This window comes from Gopherus flavomarginatus, chromosome 3 (genome assembly GCF_025201925.1).
Source record: "Gopherus flavomarginatus isolate rGopFla2 chromosome 3, rGopFla2.mat.asm, whole genome shotgun sequence".
Taxonomy (NCBI): Eukaryota; Metazoa; Chordata; order Testudines; family Testudinidae; genus Gopherus; species Gopherus flavomarginatus.
In genome coordinates, this window is record NC_066619.1 from 19,588,982 (window position 1) to 19,609,107 (window position 20,126).

Here is a 20,126-nt window from a genome sequence, read left to right on the forward strand (position 1 = left end):
TGTGAGCTACTGCCTGTGGAGTGAGGGCTCACAGGTGATGAGAAGAGGTCCCTGGGGAGTCAGGACATCTTTCATATCTTTGAGCCTGGGGAACATGACGGGTTCTTCTGTTCTCCTGTTTAACAAGAACCCTGAATCCACTATTTCCTTCATGCGCCCACAAACACATGTAGTTCTGGGCACATTCCCTTTTACAGTCCCAGAACTTTCCCACTCCCTCACATCTTGCATGGCAGAATAGCTTGGGGCAGGTTGATGTAGGTAAGAAAATGACACAATGAAATTTGAGCCATGCAGCAGGTGGGAGACCTCAAATGAGTGGTTTCACATGGAGCTTCAAATTTGCTTGAATGTCTCCACTTCCTTCCACTGCTCCCTGCTAATGTATTTACTTGGTGGATCACAGTCTAAGAGGGGAAATTATGCATGAAGCCATGCTATGTGTAACTGTGATTCTGATTTACAGAGGTTTGTCCAGATCTAGTCTTTAGTTTTGACCAATGTATGTTTGCACCCATTGTGTTTTTGCTTTGTGCTTCAGGACTGAATGAACCCCAAAACTGAAAGCAAAACTAAGTTCAAATGTGAAATTCTACCTGCTTTCATAGCCTGACTGTGCAAGTCTGCAAATGGCACCCAAGAAGCCATAAATCACAGGCTTACTTAATGGAAGCTGAGTTTGCAACAGAGCCAGGAACAAGTCATGTGGCTGTTCTTTTGCAAACGTTCTGTGCAGTTGTAAAGGTAGAAGAAACTTACTGCAAAGAGGGAGAATCCCAAAACACTATGGAAGAGAACCTCCCTCCTCTCTGCCCCTACTGATCCATACAAAAGAGAAACAGCACATCAGCATCAGAAACTGGAAGGTCAGTAAGGATTCTGTCACTGGCACCAGATCAATGAAATGTGAACCTATTTGAATATAAAAGGGAATAGAAATATCTTGGGTAGGCACTAGGACCCCACGAATGCCTATATGAAATGCTGCCTGGCAGCATGTCAGTGGCACAGAGCTTCTTTAGCTGTTACACAAGACAAGGAGCAGCATTTTGGAGCATCATTTTCATCCTGAAACCTGCAAGGTATTTATTTATCTACCATTAATCATAAGGATTCTTAGATTATAAAAGCCTTAGAGCTGCTTATTTCATCCTTATTTATTGCCAGCATCTCAGTCATTTATATTGTTGTTACGTTTTTAGATTTCTGTAGCTCAGACGGGAGCAACAGTGCCATAAAGAAATGGGCTAGTTATTTCCAGCTAGTGAGACCTGGGAGTATTGTACACCAAAAGTGTAAGTATTTGTTTTATAGCTTTATTATGCTGTTTATCACTGCTTGTTCCTTTGGTTTGCATTGTATTCCCCCTTCAGAGAGGGGAAGGAAACCATTGATGAGCTGATCTAGGAAGAGAAACCTGGATCTTCTGTTCACCCATTGTGGAAAATGTCTAGTAAATGCCTGAAAAATCCTAAATACTGGGAAGACGTTGTGTGTTTTCTTCCAGATGTGAGATGGTAGATTCTGATGAGGATAGCTGATTTTTTTTCCCATTGTGACTTTTTCTTCCTTGCCTGGGATGAGAAATGGATTTTGCTGGATGTTGTGAGCAAAGCTCACAACTGTTTTACATGTACTCCATTCGCAGGTTTGAAGAACTGTTTATTTTCTTTGTAATCACTGATGCAATATTTTCTGAACATATCTCTGGTTTTCTCACGTCCCATCAGATATGTCATTCATCCCTTGCTAGAAGGGTACAGAGATATTCATGAATCTTAACTGTGAAGCCAATGGATTGCTTCCTACGTATAAGGTTCACATTCAATGCTAACAGTAGTCAGATGTAATCTTGGAAACAGATCATAAACCATTTTTCCCTATCATTGGAGGAAGCTGAATTTGGTCTAGATGTCCAGTTTTGTTGGCCATTAAAAGATCTGTGATCTTATAGATATGATTGCAATTTCCCTTTAACTACACTGCCTGTATAGACATAGCTTCCACAGAACTGACATACAGATTGCTCAAGGGCATCTGGAGCACTGGATGCCAGTTAGAAATAAGTTGAATGAAAGAAGTTTTGATTGCAGTTTGAACTTCAGTGGATGTGACTAATGTTCGTCAATGGACCGTGTGTGTGTGTGAGAGAGAGAGAGAGAGAGAGGAGAGAAGGATTTGGCCCAATTCCATTCTATTCTAAAAGCATTTATTTTACTAAGAGTAAAAATAATTTGATTGGATTTTAGAGAAATGCAAACAACCAATATGACTTATAAATGGCAACTGTACATTAAAGAAGAATCAAGTTTTATAACTTTAAATTGATTGATTTAAAAAGTCAGTGTTTTTAATTGGTAATGATCAAAATTCAACTGGGAATGGGCCAAATTCATAGGTGAGTCTAAGGCCTGGTCTACACTGGGGGTGGGAGGGATCCATCTAAGTTATGCAACTTCAGCTACATGAATAACGTAGCTGAAGTCGATGTACTTAGATCTACTTACCATGGTGTCTTCACTGCGGTAGGTCGACTGCTAACATTCCCCCGTGAACTCTGCCTACGCTTCTCGCTCCGGTGGAGTACCGGAGTCAACGGGAAAGCGCTTGGCGGTTGATTCATAGCGTCTTCACTAGATGCGATAAATCACCCTCCCCCCCCCATGGATCAATCGCTCCGGAGTTAAGTGTCGACATGCCCTTATGGGTAGTAAAAGGGCTGTAATTCATAACAATATGTGCCTGACTGCTAAATTTGGGTCATAATTTAAACAATCCAAAATATATTTTTGCAGAGAGGGATAAATTAAAGCATTCTCTGGGGTAAGGGGTGGAATATTATGTTCCATGTTCATTTGTGTTTTTAAGAGAGTTAGAGCACAACTTAGATGCAAAATTCCCATAGAGTTAAGAGTAAGATGTCACAATGAGACCTGAGGATTTATGAGGTTTTTTGTAGTGTCCCTTAGAGCTATTTTAAATACAGTAAATAATTTCCACATTATTTGATTTAATAGCTAGTTACAATTCAGATTGTGTTACTTGGTAATAAAAGTCCATGATCCAATATTTTCTGCAGACAGGAAACAGTAAAATCAGAATGAATCCTCCAATGTCCTACTGTGGGGATGTAATGAACTAAACAACCTCTTTAACTTTCATGTCTGATACTTGTTGAATATACATAATCTGTGTATTTCTATGTTTTATAGTATATTTTAATATAACTGTATTCTATAATCCCTCTTCTTTAAATGTAAATATATTGAAGCAGTAGAAAACACCCATCATTGGCGCACAAATCAAGGCTATTTTGGCTTCTGCTCTATTATTTCACTGCCACTTTACTTAGAAAGTGGCGGTATCTCAGAATTAGAACTGTGCAAATAATGAATTTTTTGGTTCACTAGCAATTCTGAAAAAATACAAAAGAAAAATCATTGTGGGTCAAACTGAAATTTTTTTTGGAAATTTCAGTGAATTGACAAGTAAGTAAAAAAATTGTTTCAGGTCAAACAAGGTTTCTTTTGAACACAATCAAAATGTTTCACTTCAATTTTGATAATTTTAAAACATTTTTGATTTTCATTTAAATTTTTCTAATTAAAGTCACTTTGAAAATGTCAAAACATTTTGAGGGGTTCTTTTTGAAGGATTTTGTTTTGAGCAAAACAATTTGGTGAAAATGATACAAACTTGCTAAATGTTTTGGTGTCACTGAATCTTCATTTGTCACTGGGAGGGAAAAATATTTTGGCCAAAAAATGTTGCCCAGCTCTACCCTTAGATTAGATGTTGATTAGAACTATGTAGTTTCGGATCCAGATCTAGATCGCCCTTTCAACTCTAGTCCTCCAAAAATTCAGGAGTATATGAATTCGAAGGTTTGGCTCAGTCTTGTTTATAGAGTTAACACCCATAATGTGAAATTTGAACCTGGGTCCAAATTCTCACCCACTTGCTCCAGCTGTGTGAGATATCAAGGCCTGGGGCTTTCACTTGAGCTATGTGTGTCTCAGAATTAATGTATAACTGTGTGTACCTGTGTGTACAGTCCTACACTTACAATTATATACACAAAAGCTATGTTCAAAAGAACATTATTAAGGGTGCACTATCAAGCACTCAAAAGTTGACACCTGCCTTTGCAATTTTAATTCCAGCCTTTGTGCGTATGCATTATGATACAGTCTTTTATTATACATTGCCTCATCCTGCTCTGGGGGGTGACTCAGGGTTGTGCAGTGAAAGAGACTTTTGTCTGTAGGACCACTGCTTCATTTACTACAGAAGTTAGAAGGTGAATAATGATTAAGGCAGGGGCCTGCAGGAAGAGAAAGGATGGTCTTGTGGCTGTTGAATGCTGGCCTGGAGAATTGGATTCTATCCCTGTCTCTGCCATGGAGTTCTTGTGTGATGCTGGGCAAATTACTTAAGCCAAATTTTCACAGATGGTCACTAATTGTGTGTTCCTTATTTTCTGGGTGCCCAGCTTGAGACCCTGGCATCCACTAAGCACTCGCTGCTGCAACTGGACTTAATCAGAGCTGTGCTTTGGATATATAAAGATCTATAAAAGTATCCTGAAAATTCAGGTCCTAACATCTTAATTTAGATGCCCCAAATTAGTGGATACTTTTGACCTTGATCTCTTTGCCTCAGTTTCCCATTTATAAAATGAGATAACACCCTTCCCCAACCCATCTCACAGGAGTGCTGTGAAAATAAACGAATGTTTGTGAGCCATTCACTTGAGTCATTTGGGGGATTCTTTGTCCGTTTTTTAAAAAATTTAGTGTGAAATATGCCAGATTAACGCTCCCAAAGAGCAGATGATGCCTCACTGCAACTACTCTGACTGTGTACTCTACCCTTTCTCCTTTAGGGATTAAAAGGTTGTCCCATCTCCATACTCATCCCCTCTTTGGCCTCTTTGTAGAGAGTGATTACTAGACTGCCCAGGTTGGCAGTGATTTTTATGATGACGCTGCCTGTGCACAAAGAATGAGTTGGAAGCCACTAATTAATGCGTTTCACACTGGCCGTTGTGATATGACAACAACTTTCACTTAGGCTGAATTCATACTGGCAACCTGGCAATTATGATGTGAAAGATTATGTATCTTATCCATCTCTTGCATGATGCATTCTCCACGACTATGTCTACAGTTATTATTATTTTATTATTATCATAGTGCCTAGGAGCCCTAGTCATGGACCAGGACCCCATTGTGCTAGTCACTGTACAAACACAGAACAAAAAGATGGTGTCTGCCCCAAAGAGTTTGCAATCTAAATATAAGGCAAGAGACAACAGATGCATACAGATGGGGGAGTAACAAGGAAACAATGGGACAATATTGGTCAGCATGAAAGGCAGTGGTATCAGTGCACCAGCAAACTGTCACCGTTTTTGTAGGCATCACAGCAAAGGAGAGCTTTAAGAAGAGTTTGGAAGGAGGATAATGAGTTAGGTTTATCAGAAGCTCTTCCCAAGAGTGAGGGGAAGCCTGGAAGAAAGCACAAAGGTGCTACTTTGAAAACTTAAGAGTTGGGCAATGGAGAGTGGCATCCTGGGCTGGTCAGAGGGGAGAGTTGACATATCAGCAGCAAATAAGATAGGCCATAAAGGGCCTTGGAAGTTAATAGAAGCCATTTATGTTTGATACGATATAGAAGAAAACCCCAGTGGAGGGAAGCAAAGGTGATCGTCAAAGTGACAGGCTAGGAAAATGACCTTTGCAGCAGCATTCTGAATGGATACAAGTGGGGCAAGATTGCATTTGTCAGGGCCAGACAGAAGCATGTTGCAGTAACTGACATGCAAGATGACAAGAGTCTGGAATAGAGTTCTAGCTATGCAGATGTCTGGGAAAGGCCATATTTAATAGATGTTTTGCAGAAAGACTTGGCAGGATTTAGACAGAGCTTGGATGAACCTAGAGAGAAGTCCAAGTCAAAGATGACATCAGGTTATGGGCCTGAGTGACAGGCAGGATGGTGATGATGTCCACAGCAATTGAGAAAGGAGGTAGCTGAGACAGCTCAGGAAGCAAAGATTAAGAGCTTTGTTATATCCATGTGATAGCCCTGAAGTCATTTGGGTTTCCTGGGTGCCACTGAGAGTAGAATATGTCACACCATGTTTGTATTTTACTAAGTTATATAGATATAAAATAATTTTTAAATCTATTAAACAGCCATAAACATCACCTTTCATTTGGAATGCCAGTGAGACTAATGCGCTAGCCTGTTAACCTGTATTACTATCTCAAACTGTCTAGAAAGCACCTGTAACAGCACACTGTCAATTGCTAAGTAGCTGTACCCATGGGCAAAGTATTTGTAGATCATTTACTTAACAATGGAACGTATTTATGCCCTCTTTAAAAAAAGTCTTCAAAGATTTTATGCTCTGCAACTGATCATTTTCATTTACGACCCAGGATGGAACATGGAGGAAACATGATCCTGCCCCCTATATGTTTACAGTCTAAAAGAAATCTACTGGAAGCTGAAGAGAGGCTCTGAATTCTCTCGAGGGCTTATTTTTTTTTAATTCTACTATTTAATTGTAAAGAAATTAAATGCAGATTGGGTCAGCATTATTGCTGTTGGCATACAAAACAATGTTTAATATGCCCTCTGCTGGTCTGAAGGCAGCAGTTATTCCCAGAACTGTGCATATATTAGTGGGTCTTTTGACACTGCATTTATTAAACACAAACAGACTGATGGATTTCAGCTGATTGGAAAACACAATGCGTGTAGGGGAGAATAAATGTTTGCCAAATGGAGTAGGACACAGGGTCCTATCTGGCAACCCTTTCTCATCTGAGTAATCTGTAGTCTAGCAGGTACTTGCACTGAAGGCTATTGGCCAAATTGTGTTTTACTTGCTTAAATCACGAGCAATTTCATTGATTCAATAAAGGGACTCCAGCTTTAAACTAGTGTGAGAACTGGGGAAACCTACAGGAGTGAAAGTTACAGGTTGTGATATAATGGGGGATGGTGATTCTGATTCCCATTATCCCTCTCTAATTGCATTACTGTTAGGGTGACTCAGCCATTGCCAATTCAGTGAGTACCAGTGATCTAGTAGGACCGCCCTGTGCTGATTCTGGATGTGAAGGTACCATCTCAACATGTAGCCTGGCTTTTTAAGTGGAAGTAAATGTAGCTGTCAAATTGTGAAAGCCATACTCTGAAGGCAATCTATAATATTTTTACTGGGCACTATTTCTACCTGAGTAACTCCATTGGATTGTTCTGATCCAATGTTTCTGTTATTTTAAAGCCTTTTCTAACAAGAAATCCTCTTCAATATGATTGCCCTTTGAATGACAGCTAAGACCTATTTTATCCAGTATATAATAGCATGTCTGTAGATTTAAAAACTGGAGCACAATTCAGTTTTTGTGATATGTGGTTTTCTCCTTTTTGGTGTATATAAGTAAATTCTCTATCTGGTCCATTTGCTGACTTGTAAAGCATGCTCCTTTAAAGGATTCATAATAAATCATTTTTAGCAATGTGGTAGCCACACTTTGAAGCATTCAGTCACTGGGTCAAAAGCCATCCATTAGAGAATGAAGGAATACTTGTCTGTGGAACAACAGTATTGTAAATATTTTCTGTCTAGTTGAGTGGGTAACCAGTGGATTTCACTGTCTTACTAAGCTTGACTCAAGTGCAAAGAAGTTCAATTTTTTGGTAACACTACTCAGTTCCTATTACTATTTTGTACTCTTTTGGTAACTCAGTCATGGGCCAAATTAATCCCTGATAGAATGCTAGTGACAGAGATGAGTTTGATCTAGCGAGTCTCCATTTAAAAATCTCTGGCTACGCATTTTAAATGAAAGCATCATTATTTGTATTGTGTCAGCCCAGACTTTAGCAGATTCTACTTTATTTTCAATGCTCGTTAGCAGGGGCTAAATAATGATGAAACAGAAGTACACATTGTCTCATAAATATCTAATCCACATCTTAAGCATTTTACAAAATTATTATTACTGGTGGTACTTGGGAAATAGTATATTTTTAAAGAATAACAATTCAATGATAAGAAATAGTTAATTTATTGTGTCAGGATTGTGCCAGGTTCTTCCTTGTCTACTTGCCTGGGCCTGCTAAACCCAGGGTTGTGAGTTCAATACTTGAGGGGGCCATTTAGGGATTTGGGGATTGATCCTGCTTCAAGCAGGGGGTTGGACTAGATGATCTCCTGAGGTCCCTTCCAACCCTAATGATCTATGATTCTACTCTCCTAGGGCCTGATCTAATGGTGGTTGAAGTCAATTGGTATCTTTCCATTGGCCTCTGGATTAGTGTAATGGGTTCCCCACGGTACAGCCTCTAACTGGGGTACTGCTGACCCGTTTGTCTTACCAACCTGAGATCCCTCTCACTATAGGCAACAGATTCTCCTGGCGCCAGTGGGTGCTCAACTCACCCCTGCCCCTGGCCCGTCCTGACTCTACCCCTGCCCTGTTCCCATTCCAAACCTTTCCCCAAAGTCCTCGCCCCAACTCCGCCCTCTCCCTGCCCCTATTGGACCCCTTCCCCAAATCCCTGGCCCCGTCTCTTCCCCACCTAGTCCCCTGAGCATGCCACATTCCTGCTCCTCCCCCTCGCTCCCACAGCTTGTTATGCCACAAAACAGCTGTTTCGTGGTGGCAAGCACTAGGAGGAGAAGTGGGAACACCATGTGCTCAGGGGAGGAGGTGAAGGCAGAGGTGAACTGGGGTGGGGTGGGGAACTGCCGGTGGGTTCAGAGCACCTACCAATTTTTCCCCATGAGTGCTCCATCCCCACAGGACCCACCGAGTGGGTGCCTATGGCTCTCACACTGTGATGTTTTGACAAGCTGCAAACCCCTCCAGGTCCTGCACTCACACAGCCATCCGCAGGCAGGGACACACCCATGTTAGTTACATGAATGCTTTCACCAGCCCTTCATGAACCAACAATAGAGAGGCTCCAGCCAATTTCCCCCAGCTCCCCAGCCTAGGGCTGTACTGACTTGCCCTGATCAGAAGCCTGGCCAGTGTAAATTTATTACTCAGTTCTTCCAAATGTGGAGAGGACCTGCACCAACTCTTGTTCCTGAGCAGATTTCCCTTGCACGTCAAACAACATACTGTTTTAGGTAAAAAATATAAAACAGATTTATTAACTACAGAAAGATAGATTTTAAGTGATTATAGTAGTAAATGTACAGATCAACCCTTCTAGTACAGTCATGTAGTTTTCATTGGCCATTTGTTTCTAGTCCTTCATGTTTTTTTCCACTGATGACAACCACAATTTATAGACCACTTTTCATTGTAGCTAAGATCAGAATCTGGGTGCCAACTCAGGAGAACACTTAAGCATGTGCTTAACGTTTGTCAAGTACTTGAGTCTCAAGGGACTAATGCAGGTGCTTAAAATTAAGCACATGCTTAAATGCTGTCCTTAATAAGGAGACTTCCTCTTGACTCTGGGTAAAAATTTCAGATCAAACTATGTCAATTTGTATGAAACTGGAGAACCTTGCTACATAATCCAGGACTTTAGGGAGAATGTAGCTACTGATATTGTGTTTGGGAAATCAGTCAGGATAAGCACTGGATGTGTCAGTGTCAAAGCAAAAGTGGGAGCAGTATTGAAAAAACAAAACAAAAAAACAACATGAAAATCCACTTACAGGCCTTAAGGGAAGAAGAGACTGATAGTCATCCTTATATTTGCAAGGTGCTCTGATACTGTGATTATGGGCTCTAGGGACCTAGGTAGGCAGAGGGTGAAAATCCTGTTGAGATTTTTGCCTTTGACTTCAAGGGTGCCAGGATTTTACCCATAGTCTTCTGAGCAAAAGTACTGTGCTTGAACTTCATCTATGAATGTTTCCATTATAAGCTCTAATAATAAGCCACCACTATTGTTTTGAAAGGAAACCTACTCTAAGCAATTTAAATGTGTCAAAGAACTGTTCACAAGACATACAAAAGAAATGTACTGCCTTTCTCCCCTCTGCAAAACACGAGTCATAACTATAATTGGGAAGCCATGACACTGCCCTTTTGAAATAACAGTTCTTTGATGGGTTATGATATCTCATCTTCAACTGAAGTGATGGTTGGCCTTAATTGTAATTTTTTTCATTAAGTACGGTTTGCAGAAAAGCAACTTCCTTTATTAAAATATATATAGCCAAGCTAAAAGCACATGAGTATGAGAAATAATACTTTACAATCTATCTCCTGCGCAAAAGAACATGCACGTGTTGGGACTTTAGTTACATAAATTCATTAGTTTCTGGGGAACTACATGATAATAGGCTTGTGAATTGAGTTAGGACTATTCCCCCTAAGTCTGCATTCTCAAATCAGTGTCACAGAATAAAATTAGTGTTCATGCACAGAGACCCACAGTGTAATAACTCAGTTGATGTTAATTTGAATTTATTCTCCCTTTCCCCAAAATACAATAATTTACACCTGAGATGATTTTGTCACCTAGCACCAGAAATCATTTTCCCTGGAGCCACAAAGTGGCTATGATTATCCAGATTTGTTGTTTCCTGCTAAGACACTTGACTAGGCAGGGATAGCTAACATCATATCCAGTGTGTACCTAGTATTAGATAGTAAGAGCCAGATTCTGATCTCAATTACATTGGATAAATCCAGAGTAACTTCACTTTGACCATTGCATTGCAGTGGTCTCTAAGTCCCTGACAAACTGTCTTGTAAAACTTTGACATTGGTTCAGAGCCTAGTATGGCCATTGCATATGGACTTCGATTCCCAAACTGTTTGCAAGCTCTAATGTGCATGTGTTTATGCATACACATAGTTGAAACCACTTTGACAGGATGTGGATACCCTTTGACAGGATATAGAATTGTTAATTTAGCTGGACAGATTAAACTTAATGATTGTGCTGTCACTTGAATGCGGTGCTCAGAGTTGCCGAAGCTACATTGTAAAGACAATTTTTAGCATTAATTGGCTTGTCAATCACAATGAAAGGGGCTACAAATGGCTCTCAGAATGCCGCTCTGTGCTGCATCTCATCTGTGTGCACAGAGTAGCATCCAGGAAGTACGACTTCTTCCTCACTGAGAGTGTTTGCTGTTCTGCTGTTGCTTTCCTTTTCCCAGCCATTCTGGGATCACAGAAGCCCAAGTGGTTCAGATCAGTCAGAAGAATTTAAATATGAGTGGTTTGGTGAATGAATGCTATAGCAGCAGGAATGTTAATGATGGGACGAGACTAGGTTGTTTCTGTCTCAGTACATGTAAATAGGCGTACTGTCTTACCAAGGGCTTGTACAGTCACTGTTGCAGTGAAGCTTCAATATTGCTTGCTGCTAATACTCTGGATCTCATTTTAAGGCGGGGTTGGAGGTGATGGGTCAGCTGAAAAGGATCTGTCATGGTCACCACAGATCTAAGAATTGCAGCATCTGAACATGTACAATTTGAAATTCCTTCTCGCACTTAAGGCTGTCGTACAGCAGTGTACTTTCCTGAAAGTGTCATTGGCGACTCTCATCAAATTAGATTCTGTGATGTTTTCTTGCTGGCTGTAGGCAGGGGGGAATGACTCGCAGACATCAAAGCCATAGTTTCCTTCGAGAAGGTTATTTATTAGAGAACACAACAGGCTCAGAACATCTGGCTTGTTTTGGAAGCCTTTATTAAAGGCACTCGAACCATCTACATCTTTGGGTTTGCCTTTCTGAACTCAGACATGGATTATGTATTTAAAAAGACATTAACATTTTTAAGAACACTGCTTAGTTCTTCGGCTACCCAAACAAACCTATCATCCATTTTCACTAGGATGCTTCAACTGCTTTACCCAGTTCCAGTGATGCACAATAACAATAAATCTGTCTTAACAGGGCAGTTAATGTGGGTTTATGGCTGCTTTGTATTACTGGAGCAGCACAATCAGCCAGAATGTACTGGTGAAACTGATCCATATGGTTCTGTGATTTAAAAACCGTATAATTGGGATGCTCAGGTACACTCACATTTGTACAAAATAAGCAGCCATCCCAGATAAAAGTGTTCTTCAAAATGGAAGCAAGGGCTATTTGTTTCCCAGTTAGTTCCATTGCAGTGAGGTTAATTTTGAAGAGTCCTTTATGTGAAATGCTCAATAAAGGATTTCTGTATATTTAAGTGAATAAATTGCTATTCATGGTGTTTAAGAAATATGGGTCATATTAAACTCTTACAAATACTATAATCATTACATTAAGAAAATCCAATCATTCTGCTTCGTTTTAATTCAGAAACTGCTGTTTTGTAAAACTGTAATCTTACCAGTATAACAAGTAGGTCTTCGCCATTCATCCACATTACTGGCGCTTCATTGTTGTGGACAAGCGGTAAATTGTTTCAGCAGTATGCCTGGAGCAGAAAGTCTCCATGTCATTCTCCTCGGTCTCTCGTCTTCTATCCTCTGGAATATCTCTCCTTGCTGTGGCTAGCACACTTCATCTGTCAAATCTTCCACTGTAGGCTTGTTGGTGTCCATGCTAACAATCTCTGAAGTCGTCTTCACCCACAAAGAAGGATTATGAAGTTAAAATCCACCATTAATCTCTGTGGTTGTTCAGTTGCCTGGTAGAGTGAGGATGGTGAGGTAGGTCTGCAGAGAGGTGGGATGGTGAGGGATGATGGAGGAGTCTGGGTAAAGGGCACTTTGCCCTGGAAAGGGGGTTTTATTGGACTAGACATGAAACTACAACAATAACAAATTTTGTACATAACAACCATGTTAGCACGTGAGCTTATTTGTGCAGCCTGTTCTGTTTCTCACTTGTTTAAAGCTCGTCTGTGTTCTGTCATATCTACTACAGGTTAAGGGAAGGATGGGGTAGGGCTAGAGTGGGGAGAGGAAAAGCACCGCTCTTCCTCCTCTGGTAAGAGTGGAGGGACAGAAAGCTCCCCCTTCTCTCCCTGGTATGGGGAGCACTGTTCCCCTATGTCCCCCCTCCTTCTCCTGTGTCTGTTCCATACGGTCCGCAAGGTGGCTAGCATACTGTGCGTGCTATAACTGGTTTATGGTGGCTCTGATCACTAAGATACCCCACATCTTTCACCCTTGATTTTTAACTGTAGTAATGAATATACAGTGCTGCCGTTGTCACTACCACATCTGTCAAGCCTCTGTGTGGGGCAGAGTGGGGCTATAGCACTAGCTGAGCTACTTTGCAGTAGGAGCCTGAGGAGAATTGACATAGATTGTAAACTCTTTGGGGCTGCAGCCATCTCTCTGGTCTGTGTTATAATCAGAAGGAGGAATTCTGCCTGGCTCAGCTAGAATTCTCTTGGTCTCTGGGCGAGCACACAATAGACTGCAGGTTTCTGTAAGTCAGTGGTTCTCAACCAGGGGACTGCTGCCCCCTAGAGGACCATGAGCTGGTTTCAGGAGGCCATGGGGCCTTGCCACTGAAGCATGGGGTCCTGAGCCTCAGCACCCCCATGGGGCTGAAACTAGGAGCAGAACCACAGGGAGCCTCAGGCGCCAGCACTCCCACAGGGCTGAAACCTGGAGCAGAACTCTGGGGCTGAAACCTTCAGCCACAGTGCTCCCACTGACCTAAAGCACTGAGCCCCAGTTCCCCTGAAGTGCAGAAGCCCTTGCCCCCCATCCCAAGCCCCCAGGATTCCTGGTGCAGCTGAAGTCCTGAGCCCCTCACCTGGAGCCTCTTGCCTCCCCCCCCCCCACAGCAGGGTTGAAACCTCAGCCCCCTTCCCCTCCTCTTCCACTGGTGGCTGAAGTCTGGAGCTGTCATTCCCTCCCCCCCGCCCAAGCCCCACAGGGCTGAAGCCCCAAGACCCCCACCACACACAGTGGCTGAAGCCAGGAGCCCCAAGCCATTCCCTCACCCTCTGCTGGGCCCTGAAGTTTTTATATTATGTTGGAGGGGAAGGGAGCTCAGAAAGAAAAAGGTTGAGAACACCTGCTGCAAAGTACAAAAGTATCTGCTCACTCTTGCAGTAAGCTGTGAGTGAAGCTAATTGTATTGCCTTTACTGACTGGCAGAAATCTGCTGAGCAAGTTTAAATTGGACTAGTGTAGAGTACCAAGCACCATGTACTGGATCCAGTGGAGGAAATGTAAAGGAAAATAGAAACATTTTATGTATTACAAACATGGGGTGAGTAAAAGTATGAATGAGGTGAAGAAATAATGTAGCTGAAAGTGTGATTTTTGGTATTCCTAAAGGTTCGTTGGAACATTAGCATTGCTATATAGGGTCAGATCATTGGTCCATCGAGGTCATCTGACAATGAGAAGTATCAGATACTTCAAAGAAACCCAATACTGGATAGGTAGGCAAAAATCTGTCCATAGTAGAAACATCTTCCTAATTCTGTAGCCTGATCTATAGATTAGGAATAAGAATTTCCAGTTATCACTTTGAGGATTGGCAGGTTCTTGTCCCAAGATCAGGCCCAGTATTAAAATTATTATACAGTTGGGAACCCCGATGTGAACAAGTGCAACACTCACACTATAGGAACTCTTTTGTACTTACAAATAAAGAATTCATTAATATATTTAGCAAAATCACACACACTCTCACTCAGTAAGAGAGATAGAGATAATATAGAAAGTATATCTGAACCCCCATACTTACACCATCCCTGGCAGAATAAGCTGAAATGTTAGCCATTATTTTCCTCATCACTGTCATCTTCCTCAGCTTCACCAATGGCCCTCATTCTGGTCCCTCTCAAGAGCTACATCTCCCTCTCATCCTGCCCACAGGCTGGGCTTTCGCTTTTGTAGTATGTTATGCGAACGTTACCATGTCTAATGCATATTTAGTAGGGGTTTCTCTCCTCTTCTTTATTTGTATTTCCTCCCTTTACTAATATTAAGGTGTCTATCTATAGGTTAGTATATTTCTGATTTTAACTCATTATCATATATGTGAATTCATTGCCATGGCACTCTTGCGATTGGATGTTCCATCCAAAATCTTCCAGAAGCTGGTGTTAGTTCATGTTTCTGTGGTTTGCTGATGTCATTATGGACAAAATTCTGCCTTACACTCTACTTCCAGTTCCCTAAATGCATGGGTTACCTAAGTTTATCTATGCCAAAGTTCATAGGCCTCAAGCCTCATTCTAACTGCTGAAGCCAATGTCTTACATGATACAAGTCTGTAGGTTCCTTGCATTACAGCTGAATATAATAAAGCAGAATATAATGTAAAACCATGAATATAATAGAGGTAAGCTGGCCCACTGGGCTACAATCCTTGGTAATTAGATTATACCTTGAAGCATGAGGTTCTCTTATTTGTTATCTTATTTTAATGCAATTGTGTATGTACTTATTATTCATGTACAAGTTTAATACTTTATACAGTCTGGGGAGCTCTTTGCTTCTGGGATATCTTGTGGTAGTGAGTTCCACAGATTAATATTGCTCACCTTCCACTTAAGCTACAAATTTGATTTGACTGATGAATATGGGATTAATTATTTGTATTATGATTGTTTCTTTTACTCAGAAATCAGGTAGTTCCTAAAAGTCTTTCTTCCTTGGCATCCATTTTTCTTTCAGAACTCCAACATGTTCTTTTAATATTTGGTCTTTAGCTTAGTGCATTTCTCCAACAGGAAGTCACCATCTGTGTGCTCTAAAAAGCAGAAGGCCAAATGATATGACAGGTGGGCCCAAATCAAAATGTTAGAGCTTCAGTGGTGGTCAAAATTCCAACATGGATCCAGATCCAGATTTTGCAAATGGCTTTTATTTTTATAATGAACTGAAAGCCCTGTTCTATCCAGCTACACTTTGGGGTGTTCAAAATTGAGATCTAAACCTTGTTTCAGGGGCAAAATGTGCAGTTCAAGCTCATCTGTAGAATATAGCATATCAAAATCAGAAGGCCTACTTGCATGATATACAACTGCTTAGGACATTCTTCTCTCATCCCAGAGGAACTCTGTGAGAGCCTCGTTGAAATTCCCAGAGTTCATCAGCGACACAAGGAATAATGTCCTGAAATAGGTCTGAACACTTATGTCAAATTATCATTTTTATTAGTTTGATTCATTGTGCCAGCGTGAAAGAGAGAGAGATGAGTAATCCAGTTCTCCAATTCTAAAGGAAATTGGGTCAATAGGGGTTTAAAATGAAAGTCCTGCTGTCTATTAAAATCAGAAATAATAAGAATCACAAGGTAACAAAAGAAGTTGACCAACCATGAAGCATCCTAGCAAAATGTAATGTGTAATTGAATTGTTTGTGGGCAATAGTCCAAGCTATTGTGGTCATGAGGACCAATTTTCTCTTGGTGGATTGTGAGCTGGAATGCAAGGGCTGCATTATCCTAGATGCTCTGTGCAGTCCTGCATCCCAAAGATCTCATCTATCCTGCAGGAAAGGATTTTAACCATTTCAGTAGCTCAGTGGCATGCAACTGGCAGGCAAGAAAATCCTCTACAAGAGAGGTGAAATTTTAAGGCTCCAGGTTCCCTATGGATTTATGTTAAGATTTATACTCAGAGCAGGGAGGAAGCCCCTGACAATTTAAAGCAAAGCCTTTAAACTGTCAGCATTTTATTCAGCAGCACAGACATTTTATTTTCTATATAGTTCTGTCAATGAAGCCCAAATTATTATTTTCCTATTACTAAGCAGGAGGAATTTTTCTGGCCAGCTTAATGTTTTGGTGGACTCCTGTAACTTGTACAGATTTTTAACTAAAGAGCAGAAAAGCAATGCTAGGAAACCAAGTAATGTGATTGGTGAGCTCAAAGCCAACGCTACACAGAGCACTGACATTAGTTACTTGTAAAGGGGGGTAAGAAGTTCTTTACCAAAACTCCTTTCTTCTACACAACAGAAACCACTGGAACACTTGCTCCATGCTGATTCCTCCTGTTACGATGCCAACATCACTCTCATTACAGCTCCTTGTCTCTCCTCCCTAGACAACCCATGATACAGATTTTAGCAACTTGGTCTCCTGCCCAGCTTGCTTTTTTTTTTAATGCCACTCCGACTCCCCACTAGCCCCCACTGTAGTTCCCTGCACAAACCTTAAGTCCCTCCCCAGCCTCCCACGGTCACCCTCCCAAAGACCTGCTGGTTGCTAACCCCCATGACTGCAATCCTCTCAGGCCCTTGTGTGTGGTGCACAGGGGAAGGGGAATATAAAATGAGCGTAAGCAAGAAGAAAGTGATGGTATGCATGGTTGTAGAAGTTTTGCTTAGCTGACTGTAGAGGTTGTTCGATCCTGGAGAAATGCTTTTTGTTAGTTGTGGTGTAATTCTTTTGGGAAATTGTGCATATAGTAAAGTCTGTGTTCTATCTTGGAGCCAAATCCAGTTTCACTGAAATCAGAGGGAGTTTTGATACTAACTGCAATGGGAGCAGAATTTGTTTCTCTGACAAATCAGTGCTTAAGTGCATGGCTGATGCTTATAGGATTTACCCAGAAAAGCAAACAAAAACATTCCTAGTTGCCAAAATATTGGAGGAAAAAAATCTGTTTCTGCCCTCCCTCTAATTTCCATGAGCACATGTATATAGGGCACTATCTAGCCCCAAATATTCAGTAGTCTATTTATCAGTATGCAGCTCACGCTGAGGCTGATTCTCAGCTGGTGCAAATGGACATAGCTTTAGAGTTGCCTCATTGAAGTCAGTGGGAATACACTGATTTACATTATCTGAGAATCTGGCCCACTGTACACTGCATAAGATAAAGATCTATCAGTTATCTGAGCACTTAAGGAGGATTGCAGAAAGTTAAGAAGGTCTGTATGTGAGCCTTGCACCTTGTCTTATGGATTTCATCTGAACACATTTTACTGGTGTCTCATATCATACAGCCCTGCTTTCTCCTTGACGCATGTGGGCAGTATATATTCATTTTTTGTCAACAAAAAGAACTTCTTAGCTTACTGAAGTTTGCTGGGATGTTGCAGGTAACATAATGTCTGAAGTATGTGGGGCTGTTATTAAAGAGATTATTATGTTGCATATTCTACCTGCTGAGATAGTGATGGCTATTAAGTGGAATGGAAACCACAGTGGAACCGTGGCACCATTGATGCTATTGGAAGTACATCCATAGAGAATGATCACTTTGAGGCAAAGAAAGTAAGTTTTTTTCCATACTATTACTTTTGTTGTTAAAAAGTCTATAACTCTGCAGCTTCCATACATCTTAAGTCTTTCTCTTTTCTAAAGGTAGATCTTGTGGCTAAACTGAATCTGTTTGTTTTTTTTATAAGAACCATCATCCATCCTTAATGCTTCTGGATTTGGGTTTAAACAGAATCAGCATGATGAAAGGGAAAGATAGGCAATTGATTCAAATCTGAATAAAACATGAAACATTGGTTGCGCCTGATTTGTCTGTCCCCCCCCCCCTTATTTTTTCCTTACTAAAAAGATACTAAAGCCAATGTTCTATAGCAGTGTTCCAAACATAATAGTAACACTATTTGCAGAATGTAGGATTTTGAGTCCATTCTGTAGCACTTTTCTAACAAGCATCAAGGTTTGCCAGTTATGGTCAGTTTTATGCTCAGTTTTGAATTCTTTACTTAGGCAAATCCCACTGAAGCTCAAATGAATTCTTCAGAATTGGTATTGGGATTGTGCCTGGAGACACGCAGACTAGAATTAACCATATAACTTGTTGAACCTTCTTGTTTCTCTAAATGTTGATTTTCAGTCTCCCTAAACTTGTTGCAAGAGTATAGTAGTATTTAAAATAAGTGTCTAACCAAAGTTTAAATGCCACAGTAACACCTGTTTTTTAATTATGGTTGGTGTTTAAATTGCAGCATTTAGCTTTAAACTCAAGTTCACTATTTCTGAGGAACAAAAGATGGAAATTGGAGATTATGATGGATACTGGAATAATTGACAATATGCTGTTGTTCCTATTTCTGTCATTAGCATACTTTCTATTGTTCTGAGTTACTCCTCTGTTCTAGTTTAAACAAACTCTTTTTGAAACTCACCTATGCAGGAACTTAGATAGCTGGATATTTTACAGCTTGTTGAATTTATACGTATAAAACAATACATGACAGTCCCCTGGACCAAGCCATTTCTCTTAAAGGAATAGCACTTGGTTAAAAATCATGTTTAAAAAAATTATTTCCTTTTCTGATTATTAGGAATTAGATTATTAACATTTCCTTTTAGGAATATATTCTGAATATTCAGCTTAACCATTTCCTTTGGTTTAGATTTTTAAATAATTTATCCAATTTACTTTTCATCATTTATCTTGTTTTTCACTGAGTACTAACAATTTTCAGTATCTTTTCCCATGCTGTTTCTATGAAATAACCTCCCTCTTTTCAGGTGAAAACTAATAACCCTTCCCTCATATCATTATTTCTCAATGGGTCACAGTCGAGGATTCCAAATTCAGGACAAACTGCTGAGAAATAAGGCAGACGCACCCCAAACTGGTGGTTAGTCTATCATTAGTTTATACCACATCAGTAAATTCTGTCTCACCACATTGGTTAACAAGAAGCCAAAAATGCAGCCTTTGTAGACATTCCAGCCTTTGGCTCAGCGCTCACACACTGGACTCTACGATGAGCGGCTACTGAAAATCAATTTAATCAAATATAGGATCCTTCTAATCCCAAGAGATCAGCCACTTAGCCAGGTCAATATATAATTCATATATTACCTCATAATCATGATGCCAATCCTTTAGTAACTAAAAACTAAAGGTTTAATAATAGAAGAAGAAGGGGGTTAATAGATCATATACATACAAATAATTGCACTGATGGAATAGACTGAAGGCTTGTAAAGTCTCTCTGGTAATTTTCAAAATATTGGAAAGTCCTCAGTCCATAGTTCAAAATGCATCTTTTAGTTATAAATCCATAGTCCAGAGAATCAGGGCAGGAAAGAGGCAAATGGAGATACCTCAGGGCTTTTTTATGTCCTTTGCCAAGTGCCTGGAAATTTGCTGTCTGAAACAAAGTCTTTGTTTGTGGAAAGTTACTGGCCCAAGATGGAGTCCAGGGTCACATGAGCATATCACATGTCCTTACATGCTTTGACACATGGGGCGGCCACTGCCTATATTCTTTTTGAGGTATCCA

At 40.5% G+C, this 20,126-nt stretch overlaps 1 protein-coding gene across 4 annotated transcripts in view; it reads left to right on the plus strand.

The window, feature by feature from the left end:
* The first annotated feature begins 998 nt into the window (after window positions 1-998).
* The window catches only part of RAB27B (RAB27B, member RAS oncogene family), a 204,567-nt gene continuing 185,439 nt past the window's right edge, over window positions 999-20,126 (plus strand). For all 4 annotated transcript variants that reach the window (XM_050944785.1, XM_050944788.1, XM_050944790.1 and 1 more), the window contains exons 1-2: window positions 999-1,082; window positions 1,203-1,295. The gene's annotated coding sequence lies outside the window, so the exon portion shown is untranslated. The remainder of the gene's footprint in view (window positions 1,083-1,202; window positions 1,296-20,126) is intronic.